The 23,238-nt window shown below is 36.7% G+C and overlaps 1 pseudogene; it reads right to left on the reverse strand.

Moving 5' to 3' along the window:
* The window catches only part of LOC149197260 (vacuolar-processing enzyme-like), a 28,553-nt pseudogene extending 7,341 nt beyond the window's left edge, over positions 1-21,212 (reverse strand).
* Positions 21,213-23,238: the final 2,026 nt, after the last annotated feature.

Raw genomic sequence — 23,238 nt, forward strand, 5'->3', positions numbered from 1 at the left:
TTCTTGATGCTCGATGTGATCTTTCACTTCTTGAACATTTTTCTTCTTGATATGCCCTTCTATCTTGATAGTTTGAGGAGTGGTAATTCTGACCAATGAATTACAAGATATGGTTGGATTCATTTCTTCTTTCTCGATGTGATCTTCACTTATTGCACCTTTTTCTTCTTGATATTTCCTTCTATCTTGAGAGTTTGAGTGGTAATTCTTGCCAATGCTTTACAAGATATGGTCTGATTCATTTCTTCTTTCTCTCGGGTTGGGTCCTAGCGTATATCCTCTTCTTTTGATGTTTCTTGATCCTTTTCTTCCTCCTCTTCATACTCTATGTAAAATAATTTCTTCTCGGCACACTTATGACCTTTAGTGCATTTTCTATCACAATTGTAACAAATCCCTTTTTCTCTTTTTTCTTCCAATTGTTGTGGTGTAACCCTTGTAGGTTGTGGAAGGCTAGGAGAAACAACACTTCCATCTTTATAGTTGTGAGGGGTAGACATCCTTGTTGCCATAATTTTACTTTCCAATATGTAACAAAGCCCTTTAACTCTTTCCAATTGTTGTGGTGTTGCTCTAAAGAAGGTGTTGCTCTTTGTATCCTCATAATGTGCTATCATTTCCTCCGTGAAAATTGACCATGTAACAAGTTGTTTATTAGAACAAAGCCCTTTATACCATAAAAATTGATTCGGTTCCAAATATGAAGATGCAATACATACCTTTTTTAATAGTGGTACACCATGTAGATCAAAATATTGCTCCATCTAAAATATCCAATTTACCGGATCCTTGCCATCAAACTTCCTCATCTTGTTTTTTCTTGATTTTAGGAGCTCGATCTTGAAATGACTTTAACTCTATACTTTTGGATCTTTAAGTTCTGAAATTGCAACCTAAAGTAGCCCTCTGCATCCTCTTTTCAATGCCACCAGTCTGATCCAAATTGGGTTCTCCAAGGAAGAGTTATGCCAAACCTCCCATAGTGACCTGATTATAGACTAGTTCAGTAGACCGAAATTGTATGACATGCCACGTGTCACTGTTTCGACCTTTGGCTATGAAAAATATATATAGGAAACTAAATTCTGTCCTCTTTCTGTAAATTCTTACAAAATTTCAATCTGATGCTCAGAGAGAAAGTTATGACGATTTTCGCCAGGTCACCTGTTTGGAATGTAATTCAGGATTCTGCAAAAAAACCAACTTCCTCAGATCATATCTCTGCAAATATAGTGCAAAAATATTTGAAATTAAGATCCAAGGTTCAGTGCGATTTCTTCTCAAATGGGTTTTTTATCTCTTCTGAAATGTCGAAGAAAAAAAAAAAGTTATAGTGAAAAATGCCACGATGACCTATTTGGAGCAGCGAAACCCTAGAATCCAAAGCTCTGATACCAAATGTTATGAAACCAGCTCACAAAAAGATAGAAAAGATAGTTTAACGCCTTAGAATTTAGCCTCTTTGAGGCAACCTCCTTTACATTACACAAATGAATAATTTTTGGATGATACAAATGAAAAGACCTCCTCTATATATAGGAGTCTAAGCGGTCATAATATAATCAGAGCCGACATAACAATAATAATGTAAGGGCGCAATAATAACAATAGTGGGCTTCTATGGGGCACAATAGTAACAATATGGGCACTACATGGGTACATCAATATAATAAGGGGGTTGTACTAATAACAATAAGGGGTTACACTAGTAGTATAGGGGCCAAACACCATAGAAAATTGAATTTGTGGAATACCATATGCCAAGAAAGAAATCGTTGCTTCTATCTTATCCAATACTGAAATGATATCAAAATATTCTCAATGGAAGCAACTTTCTGAGGTGGGGAATATAGAAGTTTTAGATATGGCACCAAAAGATGAATTAGAAGGAGAAATTATATTCTTGCAAAACAAACTTCGTAAAAATGCAAGGTAAAATCACTCTAGTTCTGGTTGGACCCTTCACATCCATTCTTTTCTAGATCAATGAATATCTTGATTTAATATCTATTTTCCTGTTTGTTTTGATAATCATATTGCCATGAATATCTTTGTAGAGAATTTAATTCTTAGGGTGATAATGAATTTGTTTGAAGAGCACCAGGCATTGTGGAAGCAAATATGTGATGCATTGTTAGTGAACAATTACCTCAATTAGGCAAGAGAAGCTCAGAAGAAGGGTAGGAAAGAGAGGAGTAAGGAGGCATAGGCTATCCTGGCTACAGCCACGACAACAACTACAACTTATCCTATGATTAGTTCATCCAGGAAGGATGGAATTGGAGATGAAATTGAAGAGCATAGTGTGCGTCAAGTTAGCTTTCCTAGTAAGCATTCACACTTGGATGATTGGAATAATGTGAAACTTGCTTTTTATGGCATATTTTCTACATCACAACCAATGAAAGTATCACTGTAGAAACATTTGAAAGGGAAAATTACTGCTAGATGCTCAATCTCTTCTTCTTAGACAATGTTGTGGGCTAAAGAGATAATGTCTCGACCCCTTGTTGCAAAAGTTCCATCAGAAAGGCATTTTGATTGTTACCAGGTGTCATCTAGCTCACCAAGAGAAGAATCTCTTTTGTGCAATATTTGTAGATTTCCAGAATCTACTCACTCAAACAAGATCTGCGTTTGAAATTACTGCAGGGTAATCTAGCTATTTCTTTCTCTATTTTATTTTTATCTCTCTATTTTCTGCGGTATTGTTATAGTGGATTATACTGACTATCTTAAAATTTCCACGTCAACATTATATTGCAAGTAGCAGTTTACCAAAATTGCTATGGTATTTTAAGGAATTATGTTGGAGGATGGTATTGTCAGCCATGTGAAGCTTTAAACTGGCAATACCAACTCCAAGGCATGAGGCGTCCAACTGTAGCTAGCCATGGTATGCATAGTTGTGGTGTGAACTTTTCTCTATGTGGTGGTTTGAGTGGTGATTTTAAGAGGACTATTGATGGCGAGTGGGTTCATGTATTTTGCACTGAGGTAAAAATCTCTGATTGAATGGTGTTCACTTCAAAAGAATGCAAGAATTTAATTATCCAAAATCTTATTGTTGATTTTATCTTGTGTGTTAATGATTTGGTGAGGAGCAATATATTTTCTCCCTTATGGTATCTTCATTTCCTTTTTCAACCTGCAGTGTTTGTTGGATAACACGTTCAAGAGGGGTCAAACGGAGCTTATTGAAGGGTTGGTATGTTTAAATTGAGATTTTTCTTCACTACCAGTAATGGATATAAGTTTGATCATGTTCAACTATTTTGTTTTACTTGTTTTTTGCATGATTGTTGCATCTGGATTCTGTCTAGTGGGATGTTGTTAGAGATCTATATTAGCATCTTACTAAATGATTTGATCATTAACATATTGATGAAGGTGGATCTGTGCAATGCTAAAATTAATGATTGGTATGCTATGAAATTCAAGAAATACCTTTCAGAGAATGATATATGTTGCCATGCAGTATTTTTCATCGACAAAGTGCCTGTTTGAAGGTTAGGTTTCAGTGTATATGAAAGTTTGAAACTTATAATAACACTTGATGGTTTAGTAGATTGTTCTATCCTTGGTAATTCTCACGGAATCTATATTTTTTTCTGCACTAATTGATAGAAATATTTTGTGGTTTCACAGTGCAATTTTGGCCACTGCCAAAGTACTTTTCATCCCTTATGTGCAAGAGACTCTGTGTTTTACATGACTGTGAGTACTCATGGTGGAAGGGTTCAACATAAAGCATATTGTGAAAAACATTGTGCAGAGCAAAAGCTAAAGGTACATGTAACATCATATATATTCGAGTAAATTTCAAAAGTGTTAATTCGATATAATAATTTTCTTGCTTAACCTGTCTCTATTGAATGAAAGATGCAAGTTGAAGCACGACGATGCAGGGGAACTAAGGAGTTGAAGACAATAAAACAAATGTAGGTGAGAATATGTAGCAATCTTGTGCAAGATTTTTTTCATTCTAAAATGGTTCGTAGAAATCCCATGGAATTTTCTTACATACAATCCCAGAGGCTTTATGTAATCACATGTTAGCTCCTGCATTTAAAGAATTCAATCTAGAATTCTAGTTTTCACATGGATTCATTTATGACCTATTCCTATCCTCGTCATCATTCATTTTTAGATGGATTCATTCATGACCTTCTTAGTTATCCTTGTTATTGCTTGCACAAGACTCCCTCATTCCAGGCCATTAGTACAAGTGGCTTGCATTCTATGCCCCAATCCAGGTCGACTTGTTGTGTGTGGGTTCTATTTTGTCAAAATTTTGATGATTTTGAACATTATAGGGTGTTGTTTGTTACTAGCATTAATTCACTACTCCGTCACATCATCAGACATTTGATATTGTTCCATCCATTTCTCTCGAGTCTCAACATCACAACACACACAACTGAATTTTTCTTTAGTCAGATTATCCAACGCACAATCTGAGGTCATTGTGACCATAACTTATAGCCATGTAGCAAACAACATGTGGCATTATAAAGACTATGAAATTGAATGAGGCTGAATATTTAATACATAAAATGTTGTTTGAACCAAATGCTTTGGTTTGATGATCCGAATGGGATCCATGGAAATTCTCAAAGTGCTATGACTGTATCAAAATCATGACAGACTTCAAAACTTGTGAATAAAGAGCTATCAGGAAGGACCTCTAGATGGTGGCAATTTGTAGCCAGCAAGGAATGACGAGGACCTTGGTCAAATCGTGCTGACCGAGGCCCATGGAGACCGTGTAGGATGCAAACTAGCAATTAGGATGTTCGGATCGGAAAATGGAGGTTGTTTCTAATGCGTGATTAGCGCTTAGCACTAATTGTGCATCGCTGGGAAAAACCTCTCGAGAAGTAAAAGCCACGAAGCGCTTGGTCGCATGGGAAGCCAGGAAACTGTAGGGAAAGCGCTAAAGCAAAAGGTGGGCCCTGTGCTCCAAAACCGGCGGAATATCGGAGGCATATTGGGCGGTAAGCGACTTTGGCAAGAGAACGAGCAATTCCATACATTGCATGACACGTTTCTAGCAGATGAGAGAGAAAACCCCCTCTCATCGCAGGCTAACGGTCGAGCAAGTCAACTGTGTGATAAGAGTGAACACTGTAGGATCTGGGGGCTCCAGATCTGATGCCAAAGATTGCGCCTGATGAATGACCAGATCTGGAGGGAGAATTAAGCTGTGGCATATAAAATTTTGAAGTCTAATTTGACGCTGAGTTGGCGGATGAATCATTACACAGCGTAACCGAAATACCGAACCATTTGAGGAAGAGCTAGTGCAGTTCATGAGAGGACAAGTGGCCACTTCCTTGTGAGACGTTGGCGATGACGTAGAGGCAGGGAACTCCAAGCGAACAGCAGCAGGTGATCTGAAGGGACAAAAGAGGAAGCGAACAATCATGAGCTATATTGGCTTTAAGCCATGAACAGACAGAAACAGAGACAGGGACAGGAGAGCACAAAGCGAATGCGAGCGAGAACTGTAAGAAAGAAAGGAGAGAGTGGGATAGAGAGACGGAACATAGAATAAGCAAGAAGTAGAAAATAGAGAGTCGATCTGACCTGCAGCGTAAGGCAACATCGAGAAGATGGAAGGCTTGAGAGGTTCAAGCAATCCCTGTGAGGATATCTGTCGGGAATTGAGTACCACATTGGACTCATCCCATTCAAGACCAGTTGAGGTCGAGACTTGGTAAGGAAAGAGTCTGTGCACTCTAGTGGCTTAGGGAATCCAAGAACCACCCTACTAAGTAGTAACTGTTTCAAGAGACTCAAAATTGAGCTCCTCACTGTAAAAACTCTACTTTAAAGACACAATAAGAAAAGGCCACCACTGAAAGCTGGACTGGAGACATAGCCTAGGAGGATTGGGTGAACTCCTCGTTAATTTGTTGTGTTCTTGTGTTTGCTTACTGTGTTTCTCTTACTGTTTTCCATTTTCAAGTGTGTATGTATTTTGCAATCTGATCGATCTGTTGCCTAAAATAACATAGACACACACCAGCACATGAATCTGTAATACCTTCATTCATTAATTAATTAACTGAGATCACTCACGAGTGATTTTTAGATCAAGTGGTATCAGAGGTCAAGGCTGTTAAGGTTAGACAAGCTTGTGTTGGACTTAGATGTTGAATGCTAACTACATCAAAGCTCGAATTTGGAGAAGGAGAGTTGGTTGAAACTAATCCTGAAATTGGGAGAGTCTATCCTTAGAAGACAATTTCAGAGGAAGGTTCTATGGGGCCAGACCCTCAATTCATAGATAGTTTCCTAGCCATAAAGTCCATGGTAGAGGAAATGTATAGGGATTTTAGAAAACACAAAGATGAAGATTCATCAGGCTCCAAACAAGATAAAGGAGAAGATGAGTCTCACTTCCATGACCACTCAAAAGGCAAGCGGAAAGAAGAAAGCTTTCTCACACCACCTAATAGCCCTGAACATAAAAATAAGGCATCTTTGATTAAACTGGATGTTAAATTTTATTTACCTATATATGATGGAGAGTTGAATGTAGAAAAGTTGGATAATTAGATTAGACAAATTGATCTTTATTGCAAAGTGCAGAATATCGATTCAGACAAGAGAAAGATTTAGCTGGCAAGCTTATGCCTTAGAGGCACTGCCTTGGTTTGGTGGGAAGGCAGGACCCAAGCTGACCTGAAGAGACATGGTAAGAATATCTCTGTCTGGAGTGAATTTGTTTCTGCAATCAAAAAGAAGTTCTATCCATTGGCCTACATGCAACAAGCCATGATGAGCTGGCAAACTCTTTGATAGTTCAAAGGGCAAAGTGTACAGGGATACACTCAAGAATTTAGAAAGAGAGCATTGATTCTAGGAATCTTATTAGACTCACCTGAGACTCTGTTGAAGTACATTGGTGGTCTACACAACTACATAAGGTACACTATCCTCATGTTTAATCCCACTAGTATAGATGAGGTATATGTACAAGCTACTCATCTGGAAGCTAGAGGAAAGAATGGAAGTCCAGAAGTTGGGGGGTCATCCCAACCCACTACAAGCAAGAGTAAGGAGAAAAGAAGGTAGAAATGGAAATCAAGGAAGGCTAACACTGCATAGAAAAGCAAGGCTTCATGCACTCACTGTAAAAAGGATGGGCATGGTGATGAGCACTGTTGGATTCTGCATTCAGAGCTGAGACCTAAGAAGTTCGAGGGCAAGAAGAAGAAGACTACTACAGCTATTCAGAAAGTTTTGGGGTCATACTCGGGAGATGAAACAACTATTGCAGCCACAGGTATAAGAGGTAAGAATTCTAAAGCATCTACTAGTAATTCTGCACAGTCTATTATCGATGAAGAAAATGAGAGAAAAAGACATGAGCTTTTCCATATTCGAGTTATTTCCAAACATCAAAAGATTAATACTTTGTTTGATAGTGGCTCACAAGTAAATTTAATTTCTGAAGCAATTGTAAAGAATTTGGGATTAGTGACTACACCTCACAAGAAACCATACCCATTAGGATGGTTAAATGATAAAGCACAACTACAAGTGACTAGACAATGCAAATTCAAGTTTTCTTCTGGATCAACATTTGTAGATGAGGTTGAGTTAGACATAATTCCTTTAGGTAGTCCTTACTTGTATGACAGAAAAGCTATTTTCTATAGAGCTGAGAACAAGTATCTACTTGTTAAAGATGGAATCAAATACTTTGTAAGAGCTCATAATCTCAAGAATAATTATACTCTCATAAACTTAGGGTAGATGAAAAGAATGATAAATTCATGAAAAAAATTCTTACTGATGGTTGTAAAGGAAAAGAAACCTGATAAAACCAATGTATTTGAGGGTTGTAATGCTAAACAACAAGATGATATAGAGAAGGTTGTTTCAGAGTATGATATCTTGTTTCAAGAACGTAAAGGTCTACCACCCAAAAAGGAAATGGTGCATGATATTATTTTGCAGCAAGATGCTCCATTGCCTAAGATTGGAATGTACAGGTTGTCCGCTTTAGAGAACATAGAAATCAAGAAGCAGGTGCAGGAGTTGCTCAAGAAAGGGTTCATCATACCTAGCACATCACCATGTGGGTCACCAATCGTTTTTGTGAGAATGAAAGATGGCTCGTGGAGAATGTGCATTGATTATCGAGCACTGAATAAGATAACAATCAAAATTCATTATCCCCTTCCTCGCATCAATGATCTTTTAGATCAATTGAAAGAAGCTATTTATTTTTCCAAGCTAGACTTGGATAGTGGATACCATCAGGTCAGAGTTGCAGAACAAGATGCATGGAAGATTACTTTCAAAACAAAGCAGGGATTGTGTGAGTGACTAGTTATGCCTTTTGGCTTAACTAATGCTCCTACTACTTTCATGAGATTAATGAATGATGTACTCAGACCTTTTCTTGATGATTTTGTTATTGTGTATCTAGATGAAATTTTGATATTTAGAAAAACGTGGGAAGAAAACTTAAAGCATGTTAAGAAGACATTAGATGTTTTGAAAAGAGAAAAAATTTATGTTAAACTCTCAAAATGTGAATTTGGCAAAACATATTTGAATTATTTGGGTCATATAGTAGGGGGTGGTGAATTGAAGATAGATCCCTCTAAAGTGGCAGTCATTGTGAACTAGCCTAAACCCAAATCGCTGCAGAAGTTAGAAGCTTCTTAGGAGCAGCACAATATTGGAGGAAGTTTATTTCTAACTTTTCCTCAATTGCAGCTACCTTACATTCTTTAACAGGATTGAACAAGGTGTTTCAGTGGGGAGGCAAACAGCAGAAAGCCTTCGACACCTTGAAAGAAAAGATTAGTTTAACACATGTACTAGCACTCCCTGATCTTCAAAGACCCTTTGAGATCCAAGTAGATGCCAGTGACTATGCCATGGGAGCAGTGTTGACACAGCACAGTAAACCCATATGTTACCATTCTGAGACATTTAATTCTACAGTACTTAACTATCCTACATATGATAAAGAATTGTATGCATTAGTACAGAGTGTGAAAAAGTGGAAGCATTACTTAATGGGCAAAGGGACAGTAATACATACTGATCATCAACCACTTCAATATCTACACTCCAAAACTAAGTTGCAGCAATCAAGACACTATAGATGGATGGGTTTTCTACAACATTTTCATTTATTCATCAGATATAAAAAGGGCATACACGATAAAGTTGCAGATATGTTATCTAGACCCATTATAAATGCATCTACTATACTTAAGCATAATTTTGTGTTACATGAGAGTTACATTGAACAATATGCTCAAGATATAGACTTTAAATATGTACATGCAACTTTATGTCAAGGCAAACGAGTAGAAGAATTGGATTATCATGTAAAGGACCGACTCTTATATCATTACGGGAAGTTATGAATTCCACAAACTGAGAGAGTAAATATAGTTCGAGAAGCACACACTTTTCTAATATCAGGTAACTTTGGGGTAAGTAAAACAGTTTCACAACTGAAAAGATTTTGTTATTGGCCAAAAATGAATGAGACAGTTTCTAGATATGTAAGAGGGTGTACTATGTGTGCAAAAAGTAAGCCCGGCAATAGAAAACTAGGCTTGTACACTCCATTACCGGTTCCTTCTCACCCTTGGGAAAGTGTTTCCATGGATTTTGTTGGAGGACTACCTAAATCTAGGAAAGTCATGATTATCTATATGTTGTTGTGGATAGGTTCAGCAAAATGTGTATTTTGATACCTTGCAATAAATAGATTACAGCTGAACAAACTGCAAAACTGTTCTTTCAACATGTATGGGTTCATTTTGGATTACCCACTTCCATTGTATCTGATCAAGACACCCGATTTGTGGGAAAGTTTTGGTCAAGTATGTGGGAACTGATGGACACCAAACTGAAGAAAAGCACAACTTTCCATCCACAAACTGATGGCCAAATAGAAGTAGTTAACAGGACAGTGATCTAGTTACTCATGGGATATTGCAGCAAGCATCCTAAGCTTTGATATGAACACTTCTGTTATGTGCAACATGTTTACAACAGAGCAAGACATTCTTCTACACAAAGATCTCCTTTTGAGACATGTTTTGGTTTCACACCAAGGTCTCCTTTGGATTTTTTCTTTGGTAAATACACCACAGTTGAGGGACACAGTGATGTGGACAAGGCAACTAGGTTCATTGAACAGATCCAAGAGATCCACCAGCCAATACAGGAACAGCTGGAAAAGAGCCAAGCCAAATACAAGGCAAGGCATGACAAGCATCGGATGGAGCATAGTTTCCAAGTTGGTGACCAAGTCTGGTTGTATATCAGCAAGGACGAGATGCAAGGTGAAGGTAAAAATCCAAAGCCTATCAGGTATGGACCCTTCAAGATACTTTAGAATATTGGTGAGAATGCTTTTCGCCTTGATCTACCAACTTACATGCACATCTACTCAGTCATGAATGCAAATTGCTTGAGATTGTTTGAAACGTCACTAATTGAAGATCCTGAAGAGTAGAGTCAATTGCCTTCTATTGATGACCTGTTACCTAAATATCTTAATGAATTGCAGGAAGCCACAGTTTTGGACAGGAAGGTGAGGACAATGTGCAGGGGAGATGTTGAGTAGCTCAGAGTTGGGCTCAAGGGTTCAAAGCCGAGCAGTGCAAAGTGGATAGAGATTGGACAAGTGAGACAATTATACCCTCACTTAATCAATGCTTGAAAACCAAATTTTGGTGGTCCAAAAACTTTTTCAGTGGGAAGGACGTGATCTGAATGCGATCCCTAGAAATTCTGAAAGTGCTATGACTGTATAAAAATCATGACAGACTTCAAAACTTGTGAACAAAGAGCTATTAGGAAGGACCTCTGGACATTGGCAGTTTGTAGCCAGCAAGGAACGACGAGGATGTCAGTCAAAGTGCGCTGACCGAGGCCCATGGAGACTGCGCAGGATGCAAACTAGCAGTTAGGAAGTCCAGATCGGAAAACGGAGTCCGTTTTTGATGTGCGAATAGCACTTGGGAAAAACCCCTCGAGAAGGAAAAGCCTCGAAGCGCTTGGTCGCATGGGAAGCTGGGAAATCGTAGGGAAAGCGCTATAGCAAAAGGCGGGCCCCGTGCTCCAAAACTGATGGAATATCGGAGGCATATTGGGCACTAAGCAGATTTGGCAGGAGAACAAGCGATTCCATACATTGCACAATGCTTGTCCAGCGGATGAGAGAGAAAATTGCCTCTCATCGCGGGCTAACGATTGAGCAAGTCAACCGCATGATAAGAGCGAACACCATAGGATCTGGGGGCTCCAGATCTGATGGCGGAGATTGCACCCGATGAATGACAGGGTTTGGAGGGAGAATTAAGCTGCGGCATATAAAATTCTGAAGTCTGATTTGACTACTGAGTTGGCGGATGAATCATTACATAGCGTAACCGAAATACCGAACTGTTTGAGGAAGACCTGGTGTAGTTCGTGAGAGGACAAGTGGCCACTTCCCTATGAGACGTTGGCGATGATGCAGATGCAGGGAACTCCAAGTGAATAGCAGTAGGCGATCCAAAGGGGTGGAAGAGGAAGCGAATAGTCATGAGTTGTATTGGCTTTAAGCCATGAACAGACAGAAACAGAGATAGGGATAGGAGAGCATGAAGCGAAAGTGAGCGAGCACTGTAAGAAAGAAAGGAGACAGTGGGATAGAGAGACAGAACAGAGAATAAGCAAGAAGAAAAAAATAGAGATTTGAGTTGACCTGCAGCGTAAGGCAGCATCGAGCAGACAGAAGGCTTGAGAGGATCAAGCAATCCCTGTGAGGATATCTATCAGGAATTGAGAACCACATTGGACTCATCCCATTCAAGACCAGTTGAGGTTAAGACTTGGTAAGGAAAGAGTCTATGCACTCTAGTGGCTTGCGGAATCCAAGAACCACCCTACTAAGCAGTATCTGTTTTAGGAGACTCAAAATTGAGCTCCTCACTATAAAAACTTTGTTTTAAAGACACAATAAGAAAAGGCCAGCACTGAAAGTTGGATCGGAGACGTAGCCTAAGAGGATTGGGTGAACTCCTTTTTAATTTGTTGTGTTCTTGTGTTTGCTTACTGTGTTTCCCTTATTGTTTTCCATTTTCCAATGTCTATGTATTTTCCAATCTGATCGATCCATTGCCTAAGATAACATAGACACACACCAGCACATGAGTCTGTAATACCTTCATTCATTAATTAATTAACCGAGATCACTCACGAGTGATTTTCAAATCATTTGATGGACCTTGTTGTCTTCCTGTAGAATCCATGGAAATGTGGATTTAGGGAAACAAGCAACAAAACATATTCTCAAGTTGGAACCACAAGATGCTCCAACATATGTGCTTTTGTCCAATATATATGTTGCAACTGGCAAGTGGGATTGTCTTGCAAATGTGAGGAAAAAGATGAAAGAGAAAGGATTGAAAAAAGTAACCAAGAGTTAGCTGGATTGAGGTCAAAGGTAGGGTGCATAGTTTCACTGTCAAATACAGAAGGCATCCACAAATAAAAGTGATCTATGAGAAGTTGGAGGAATTAACCAAGCTGATGAAGGAGGCAAGATATGTGCCCAATACAAACTTTGTTTTGCACGGTGTAGAGGATGAGCAAAAAAACAATATTTATCCTACCATAGTGAGAAACTGGAAATTGAGTTTGGGCTTACTAGTATTCGTGGGAGAATGCCTATTTGAATCATCAAAAATCGTTGCATTTTTGGTGATTATCATACTACTTCCAAACTCGTTTCTAAAATTGCAGGGTGAGAACTTATTGTGAGGGATGTCAGTCGGTATCATCATTTCAAGGATGGAATGTGTTCTTGTGGGGATTTTTGGCGATACTAAAACAAGATACAATTATATGTATGTGATTCCCTCTTACAAGGAAAATTGATTGATTCCTGATCTCTATCATCTTGCATCAACAATGTATACTCCAAGCATTGGAAGATGATCAACACTAAATTAACAAAAAGTTGATCCTTGACCTTGCTAGATTTAGGATCAAAGCCCAACTAGTCTTTCTGAGAAGACACGGGTAATGTAAAATTTTATTTGCTTGGTAGTGTCAGCCTTGTTGTTGGCAAGCACTATTGTGATCTAGTTTCATGCCCCACTGTTCTCTTTTATTTCTAGTATCTTGTTACCTGGAGTCGGAGGACACAATTACCATTGTAGAAGATAGTTTTTCCAAAATTTTGTTTCTTTGCTTCTGTTTGTTGAACATAAAAGAAAAGAGCAACAAGATTTGTTGTATCTAGATACAATCTTAGGGAAGGTATTTAGTTTTTGCAAGATTGGATACCTGCTAGAAGAAAGATCACAAAATAGTGCTAGATGTTTATGGGATGCGGGCAATGGATTGAGCGTTAGGTGAAGCCTTTCACACCCTTGTAAGATCACCGGGCTAGTCAAAGAATTTGTCCACTAGAAAGTGCTCCTAAAAGCTTACCACTTTTACTATGTACAAAACATGCATTGATATATAGACCATTTCAGTGGTTGGAATGAGTGATGAACACCAACTTAAAGGTAACTTGCAATCTCCACCTCATTATTTTAGTATTAGATATTATTTGGAAAAAATAGCAAAGTATTATTACCTATAATAAAGGTGTTGGAGAATTGAAATTCAACCACGGAAACTCACTTGTCAAAGATTTTCATTATTTATCTTATGTAAGTTATTCATATGATATCAAATTTCAGGATATGTATTGTAACATACCCAAATTTCCACTTTGTAGATGGCTCAAATTTAACACATTCATTGATTCAACAGTTTATGGAGGGTACTAATTTTTGCTCTGACATTTTTGCAAAAGGAGCAAGAGTAGTTGTTAGAAAGGAAAAACAGGGTTTCGTTTTGGCCAAGATGAATCCCCTACTTGGTTGAATCATAAATGAAAGCTTATGAATCTTGGGGAGACTATTTCTTATTTGGGCAGGTCCTTCGATAAATAGTTTTTCAGTTGTTGATTGTTGGAGATGGATAATAGCCAAGTTTCAAAAAAGAAAAATTCAAGCTTGAAGTAATATTGACCTACTATCTTCCAAGAAGATTGAAATTGTTGATCAATTTCTAACAGTGGGTCACATTGGTTTTTGTGTCTTTTTTTTCTTCTCAAGTAGCCTATAAAATGCTGGAATAAGTACTCCAAAACTTTTATTGGGCAAGCAAGGTGGGGTAAAAAGGATTGATATGGTGTCTTTGAGTTTTTTGTAATTGCACTTTACCAAGTGATCAAGGGGGATTGGACATCTCCAACATTAGTAAACACATGATTTCCATTGTTCCTTTGGATTTGTGTAACATCTCTACAAAATTTCCATTTTTTTTGGATTCTGTGAGATGTTGATATACTTTGTGCCTGTAAAGATTTGCAATGTTTTGGGACATTTATGTTAGTGTAATTTTCTTCTTAAATTTAACCTCCTTGCTACATGCTTTAGAAGATATATAGAAACTCAAATTTCATTTTTATTTCACTTTTCATATATTTCACTTACTTACTCAGTTCCACATTCCCACTTCTATCGTTGTTCCTTTGCACCTCTCAGTGCAATTGATAGTTTTAAAATCAATGCCTATATATGTAATTTCATGGACTACCATAACTCTCACATAATTCTTTAAAGGGCGCTAGCTCAATGGAAGAGTGTCTGCTTCATAACTAAGAGGTTGGTGGTTCAATTCCACTGTGTCCTAATTTGAATTAATCAATGATATTGTAGTTTATTTTTAATTAAGTACTTTTAATATTGGTTTATTTCAATGGTAAGATATTTTTCTAGATTCATTATTTTATATTGTCTCTGAAGAGGCAAAAGTGATGGTGTATTATCTTTGAATTTATTTTTTTATTGTCTCTGGAGAGAAAATAGTTAGGATCAAATACATTGTCTCTTTAAAGACAATATCTCTTTAATGCCAACTTTTGTCTCTAGAGAGACAAAAATGGATGTGTTGTATATTTTCTTTATAGAGACAATATTTTCAGACAGTTTAATTTGAGACACTGCTTAAAGACAATATTTAAGACAATACACAAGTTGTATTTTGTCTCAAGTTAAGACAATTTACCAAAAAATTGTCTTAAAACCCCTGTGTTGTAGTGGAAGCACCTCTAAGGAAATTAAACTAACACAAGGAGTATATAAATTGGATTGAGCTTCCCGCAATCTTGGTGATAACATTTGACAATGACATTAGGACTGGCCTGCATAAACTTAGTCTAATTCAAATATATAAACATATATAAAAAATAAATGCTTTGCTTGGCTTTAATTTTTTCACATGTATTCTACACAATTAGAAACATCAATTTTATCCAGAAGGGGTTACATTGTTAATATACTCTCCCATATACACTCCAAATCACAGCATTTACATAAACCTAACTTGTGTTACTGTGAAAATTATCTTCCTACTTCTAGATTATTTTTACATCAAAATAAATACATATACATGTGTTAAAAATGCAATGTTCTGTATTAAATAAAATGAAACCCACTGGTTAGCTCTACGAAAGAGATTTTGAACCAAGAGATCCTGGCTCTGCAGAATGCTCTACATTTTTCATGTACATCACACATTATATAGTAATCACAGATTTAGGGAAGTTAGAGCCATAACCTAAAAAATAGAAACTAATTCCTATCCTGAGGTCTCGTGAACCAAGTCACTATTCTAAGATATTCTCCATTATCTCTAACACTCCCCCTTAATGGAGAAGGGGTTCACAAATATGCCTAACATCTCCCTAAACATTTCAAACTTGATCTTCCCAAGAGGCTTAGTGAAAATTTTTGCAACATTATCACATGTATTACAATATACCAAATGGATTTCTTTTGATTGCACTTTTTCCCTAATAAAGTGGAATTGTGTATCAATGTGTTTAGTGTTTTTGTGAAACACCAGATTATTAGCAAGTTTGATTGAACTCTAATTGTTGCATTAGATTGTTGTTGCATCTTTCTATTCTTCCCCAACAACCTAGAGAAGTCTTCGCAACCAAACTACCTCACACGTTGTTGCACACATAGCTTGATACTCTGCTTCCGCTAATGACAAGGAAACTGTGTTTTTTTTCTTGCTACTCCATGTAATCACCCTAGATCCAATGCTAAATGCATAGCCTGTTATGGATCTACGATCATCTACATTTCTAGCCCAGTATGAATCTGTAAATCCTGTCAATCTAACATAAGAGGAATCAGTATAAATAATACCATAATCTACGGTACCTTGTAGATACCTCAAAACACATTTCACTACATTCCAATGAATTTCAAGTGGCTTAGACATGTATTGAGTTAACACACTGATTGCATAAGCCAAATCCAGTCCAGTAGTGGTCAGGTATATTACGCTTCCAACCAGCTGTTTGTAAAGTGTCGCATCTGCCTCTTCAAAGCCATCCTCACTCTGCAGTTTGATGTTCTATTGTAATGGTACTGCTGCAACCTTACACTGATCCATCCTAAATATTTCTAATATTCCTTTGACATACTTTCCCTGGGACAAAATGTTTGTCTTGAATCTCTCCAAAGCTCAAGACCTAAACAATATCTTAATTCACCAACGTGTTTCATTTCGAACACCTGTGACATCTATTGCTTGATTTCTTTGATTAGATAAGTAGCATCACCTGTAATAATCAAATCATCTACATACAAAGAAGTCAACACTATGCTCCTTTGTTCATTTTGCATGGTATATAGATTAGGGTCGTTTTTACTTCTGTTGTAGCCAAATTGCAAAACAAATGAATCAATCTTTTCACACCAAGACTTGGGTGCTTGATTTAGTCCATAAAGAGATTTCTTTAATCTACAAACTAAATGTTCTTTCCCTTTCTGGACAAATCCTTCAGGTTTCTCTAAATAAATCTCCTCTTTCAATTCTCCATTTAAAAATGCTGACTTTACATCTAGTTGGTGAATCATCCAATGTTTGTTAGTAACTAAAGCAATCAACATTCTAATGGTATTTAGTTTAGCTACACGGGCAAAGGTTTCTTCATAGTCAATGCCTTCGTTTTGTGAATACCACTTTGCTACCAATCTAGATTTTAATTTATCTATGGTTCCATCTACATTAATCTTGAGTTTATACAACCATTTACAACCTATGGTTTGTTTCCCTCTAGGAATTTCTCCTAGTTCCCAAGTGTTGTTCCTGATTATAGATTCATATTCATGTTCCATAGTTGTTTTCCATTTACTACATTCATTTTCTTCCTTATAACTAGAAGGATTAACAGTTATAAAATCATTTTCTCTATATCTCGCAAGCAATTGAGATTTCCTACCTGATCTCTTGAGTGGTGGGGTAGCTTCAAACCTTATCTGATCATCATTTTCTTTTTCTTCCCATTGTTGTTGCCGTTGCTGCATTTTTTGTTGTATATGTTGTTGTATCTGTTGTATCTTTTGTATCTGTTGTTGTTCATCTTCTGCCTTTGTCTGCTGATTCTGATTGTTTCCTGTTTCTTCACTTTCTTCTTCCACCAAGAACGGATTATCCCATTCCTCATTGTGCTTATTAGATTCTTCATGATCCTGCTCATGGAATATGACATCTCTACTAACAAAAATCTTGTGAGTAGAGGGATTAAATAATCTATAAGCTTTATATTCTGAACAATACCCTATAAAGGTACATCTTATGGCTTTTGAATCTACTTTTCTTCTGTCTTTTTGGAATATGGGCAAATGCTTTAGACCCAAATACTCTTAAATGTTTTATTGCATGCTTAAATACATATAATGCTTCATAAGGAATTTTAAAATCAAGACTCTTTTTAGGAATCTTATTTTTCAAATAAACCGCAGTATTCAATGCTTCAATCCAAAAACCATTCGAAAGATTCTTACCTTTCAGCATGCTTCTAGTGCATTCCACTAATTTTTTGTTCTTTCTTTCTGTTACTCCATTCTTCTGAGGAGTATGGGATACTATGAATTGTTGTAAAATCCCATGGTCTTTACAATACTTGATAAGCTCATCCTTCATGTATTCTCCCCCTTGATCGGAGCGGGGAATTTTTATCTACTTCCCTGTTTGTTTTTCAATCATGTTTCTGAACTACTTAAAATATTCAAATTTGTGACTCTTCTTACTCAAAAAATATACCCAAGAAAAATTTGTGCAGTCATCAATGAACAGTAAAAAATACAGTGCACCTCCTAATGACTTTTTTTGCATGGGTCCACAAATATCTGTGTGCGCTAATTCAAGTATATCTCTCTATTTCCTCTCTACTCGGACAGGGAATTCTTCTCTATGCATCTTTACTAATGTATAGGCGTCACAATAATTAGGAACTTGTTTTAAAATTGGAAGATCTCTTACCATTTCCTTTTTCTGAAGTAACAGCAAATCATTGTAGTTGATATGACCAAATCTTTGATGCCACGGCTCTTCTGTAGTCAAACCCGTTGTTGTTAAAGCTCGAACTGGTGCTGGTCTTACATCTAATTTGTACAGACCTCCTATTCGAATTCCTGTAGCAATAGTATTCATGCCATCTAGCAGATCTTTAATATAACAGTTAGATTTAAAAAATTCAACTTTAAGATCTTGATCTGTAATCATGGAAACATAAATCAAGTTCTTTGTTACACTGGGCATGTACATGACATTATGAATTTGTCTTACATTACCATTAGGTAAAATGAAAAAAAAATTCCCACACCCTTTGATCTGATGACTTCTATCATCACCAAGGTAGAATTGTGCTCCGTCATTGATTTCTTTAAAATCTTCGAACCATTTCTTGTTCCCTGTCATATGTGTTGATGCTCCCAAATCTACATACCAGATGTCTACATCAACGTTCTCATCAAAGTTTTCTGTGAACAATCTAAAGTTCTGATCATGATTATCATTCGCGAGATGACCTGCATATCATTTCTACCTTTGTTGTTCTTCATGATATTTCTTCTTCCTGCACTCCCTAGCTATATGACCAAGTTTTCCGCAATAAAAACATTTAATTACAGATTTGTTTCTATTTGGATTCATACCTTGGGTCGGATTTGGTCTTTTCTGTGAGCTTCCTCCGTTTTGTTGTTGCAGATTTCCTTTTCCTTTGAAGAATTTCTTTTTCGCCATCAATGCAAGATTGACACTCTGGGGCTTTAGAGTCGATCTTCTTTCTTCTTCTTGCATCAGTATTCCTATCAATTCTTCAAACTTCAGGATTTTCTCTCTCGCATTTATCCCAGTGATGAACATTTGGTAGTCATCGGTCACACCATTCATGGTAATTGTTACAAGATCTGTATCTGCAACTATATCGCCAATGTTTGACAATTTTTTCTTCAGATCCTTGATCCTTGCTATGAAGGAAGCAATTGTTTCATTCTCCTCCATCTTCAGGGATAAGATCTTGCTCTTCAGAAACAAAAGACGATTTGTATTCCTGATCTCATACAAATCCTTCAATATTCCCTAGATTTCACTTGTTGATTTGCATTCTCTGATGTGTGGTATGATACAGTCTTTCACTGACATCTTCAGCAGCGTCCTTGCTTTACCTTCTCACTTCTCCTAGTCTGGGACTGATGTTGATCCAGCTGCTGGCTTCTACTCATCCCCATTTGCAATCATCCAAGCACTCTGCACTTCTAGCAGAGTCTGCATCTTGAATTTCCAATTCGCATAATTGGAGCCATCGAGCTTGTTATGCTCATTCAAGCATGCTTCAAACATTTGATTATTCATCTTGGCGATTTAAAAAAATTGGCAGGTCAAAAAAAAATTAGATTTACCCTAGATCTGTGTCAAAGACAAAGATCGTTGATCTCCAATATTGTTTGATCTTGCAGCACACACGCAAATCACCGTGGCTTCCTTCATGGCCTCCTTGGCAAACCTCAACCTCTAGGCAGCCTTCTGTTGTCAGCCTCTACTTGGACACAACCTTCTCTTGGCCTCCATGCATCCCTTTAGTTGTTTACAAAGTCGATGCGAGTTAGCACCACAAACTTGCGAAGGTCTTCATGACCGTACACCTCAGATCAGCGACAGGTGGCAAAATAAAAACACACAGAAGGTCTACAGTGGGATCGTTTTGTTTGTGCACCTAAAACTTGCAATGACTTCGGCTCAGTCGCACCCTCCACTCAGTGTACAGGTTCCTCAACCTTGACGCTTTGATACCATGTTAAAAATGCAATGTTCTGTATTAAATAAAATGAAACCCAATGGTTAGCTCTGCGAAAGAGAGTCTGAACCAGGAGAGTCTAGCTCTACAAAATGCTCTACATTGTTCATGTATATCACACATTATATAGTAATCACAAATTTATGGAAGTTAGAACCATAACCTAAAAAATTGAAACTAATTCCTATCTTGAGGTCTCGTGAACCAACTCATTATTCTAAGATATTATCCATTATCTCTAACAACATGTGGAGAGCAATTCCACTCCATCAAGATCAAAATATAGAAATAGAATCATTTCAATTCGAGCAACATCGTTAACATAAATTCTTGAATGTAGTCTTGATTGTGTCGTTGGTTTTCTTGAGTTTTACAACCTTCAAATCCAATGTTGATACCCTTCCATTCGTTACAGGATTGATGGTATTCCGAATCTTAAATATGTTCCATGTAGTTCCCATAGCATACCCCCTAACTGCAAGTGTGTCACTTGTTACCTGCCCAACATCCTCCCCAAACCTGCACTCAAATAAAATTCATATTTGCAATTTCAACCTGCACACATATAAAAATTCCTAGTCCAGCAAAGTATACAAACAGAATCTGAATCGTAGTACCTGTGTGAAACAATTTCAACTATAACCTCAAAAGTGGTTGATATAGCATCCTTCCCTGCTAGTTCAATGGCATCTAAAATTTGATCTGAAACTCAAGAATAAAAACCTAATTATTATCAGACATACTATTTAAAACTTTATTTAGTAACTGTTAAGGTAGTGGGATACACCATAGTTACCCAATTTGACCTAATTCGTAACAAAAATTCAAAATTTCGCCTATTCAAGATCACATGGGATGGAACATCAGAACTGATTTAATAATAGTTTTTCCATGTCCAACTTGTTTTTTGGGTAAGTTGGTAGGACTTTTCTATTAATAAGAAACTAGTTATGTTAATCACTTCAGTGCATGATGATCCATCCAAAAGCAAAAGATAATGAGTCTAACAAGCCATTATCCAAAATATTAAAATACATCAATATTTATTGAATTAAGGCTTTTGTGATCTATATCAAGTTTCTGAGACAAGTTTTAGGTGATAATCACATCAACATTCATTTGCCGACGCGTTTTGAACCAGCAAGTGTGGTTCATCATCAGGACAATAAGACAATGAACCATATATTGTCCTAACGATGAACCACACTTGTTGGTGGCGTAGACAAATGAATTATGATGTGATTATAGGCAAAAAATTGTCTCAAAAACATTAATGTTATCATTTATCATTTATATTTTTAATAACTCGAAGAAAGAGGGGCTAGTCAGTGAGGCAAGCCAAAGCAACAAACATCCTTATTCCAAAAGAGCTTGAATTACAAGGAAATTCTTAAAATATATTGATGAGTTTTTTCCAATTGAAAATTTTTAATCAAATTAATGGAAATTCTAAATCCTAAATCCTAGTGTAATTCAAATTTAAACTTAGTAATAGATACGAATTCAAATTCAAGCTTGGTAATAAATACATAAATTCAGTGCCTTACTGAAAGCATCCAAGGAAGCAAGAAGGACATCTCCAAGTAATGTGCTAAAGAACTTCTGGCTAGCCTTGGAGACGACAATGGAGTAGTCACGACACTCCTTACAATGATCAACCTGTTAGAAAAGTAGAGAGAGTGAGAGAAATATTGTTACAGGAAAACTACCCGAACCTTAAAATTCTGGTCTAGATAGATCTGAGTTTGATGTCACAAGTACACCAAAGTCTGCTTCTTGATATTTGGAATGATAACCCAATAAATTGGCCCAAACAGAAATCTCAATGTCCTCTCTAGAACAGTCCATTTTTTTATGCCTAAAAGAAATATTTTTTTCTCCTCCTCCTCAACCTCATGTTTTCTTTGGTTCTTCTTCTATTATATTCTTCACCAAATTGCCTTCACCAAACTTCCTTGTGCAAAAATGACTTGATTATCATCGTATTTATATCCTTTTGGAGGATGAGACACCATTGTTTATGGAGAAGCTGATAGTACTATCATGTCCCTTTTTTTGCTGGTTGACATAAAGTGGATTAATTTTTACTTCATTTTATTTAATATTAATAGCCAAGACTTAGAGGATTCGATTTGCATTTTTAAATGAACGGTGATCTTTTAGTGGGGAGATATTATTTAACAAACATTTTATTGGTCTACCATGTGATGTATCATAAATGCATTACATATGTCTACCATGTAAAAGACCTTGCGTGCCTTTGTATCCCATTTGCCATGTACATGTTGAAATTATACATTGTGTAATATGTATGGCCATAGGGAACATGTATTCCATGTTTGTTTTCCATTAAAAAAAGTAATTTTATGTATATGGTAATGGTATATATTTATGATGTTTGCGTAGGTGTTTAGGAATTAAGATTTTAGAACTAATGTTTAGGATTTATAAAAACAAGTAGACATTAATAATTAATAATTAGTGTTTCGTTATGTCCTCTTCAATCATTAGGGTTAGGGTTTTATATGAAGAGTTTTACTATATTGTAATTTAATTGACATTAATTTGTAGGATTAATTTGGGGTTTAGGGTTTAAGACTCTTAGGGTTTGTAGAATATCTAGGGTTAGAGTTTGCTTCAATAATTCAACTATGATGCCATCAATGACAACTTTATTCAATAGATGTTAAATAAATATGAACATTCTCTCCTCAACCTTCAAGAAAAGGAGAATTATTCAATTTCAAGTTCACTTCATCTTGACCACTGTAGTCATAATGATCATTAACATGTTTCGCCTTGGTTTTGGCTTGACTCTTCACCAAATGTGAATGTCATCTCCATTCACCATTCTTCCTCAGAGTGAAAACATTATGAAACCCACAAGAAGATATTTTAGAACCAATGTCTTCTTTGTCAAATAGATTTTTCAATTTCTTTTTGACCCTTGCATTCTTTAACACTAGTATCTTGTTCATACCAATGTTCAACAATGATGCATCCTACTACAAATGAACTTCACATTGTTTTCCTCTTTTAGG

This window comes from Pinus tabuliformis, chromosome 2_2 (assembly GCF_031772625.1).
Source record: "Pinus tabuliformis cultivar Carrire ecotype Pingquan chromosome 2_2, CPIR1, whole genome shotgun sequence".
Taxonomy (NCBI): domain Eukaryota; kingdom Viridiplantae; phylum Streptophyta; class Pinopsida; order Pinales; family Pinaceae; genus Pinus; species Pinus tabuliformis.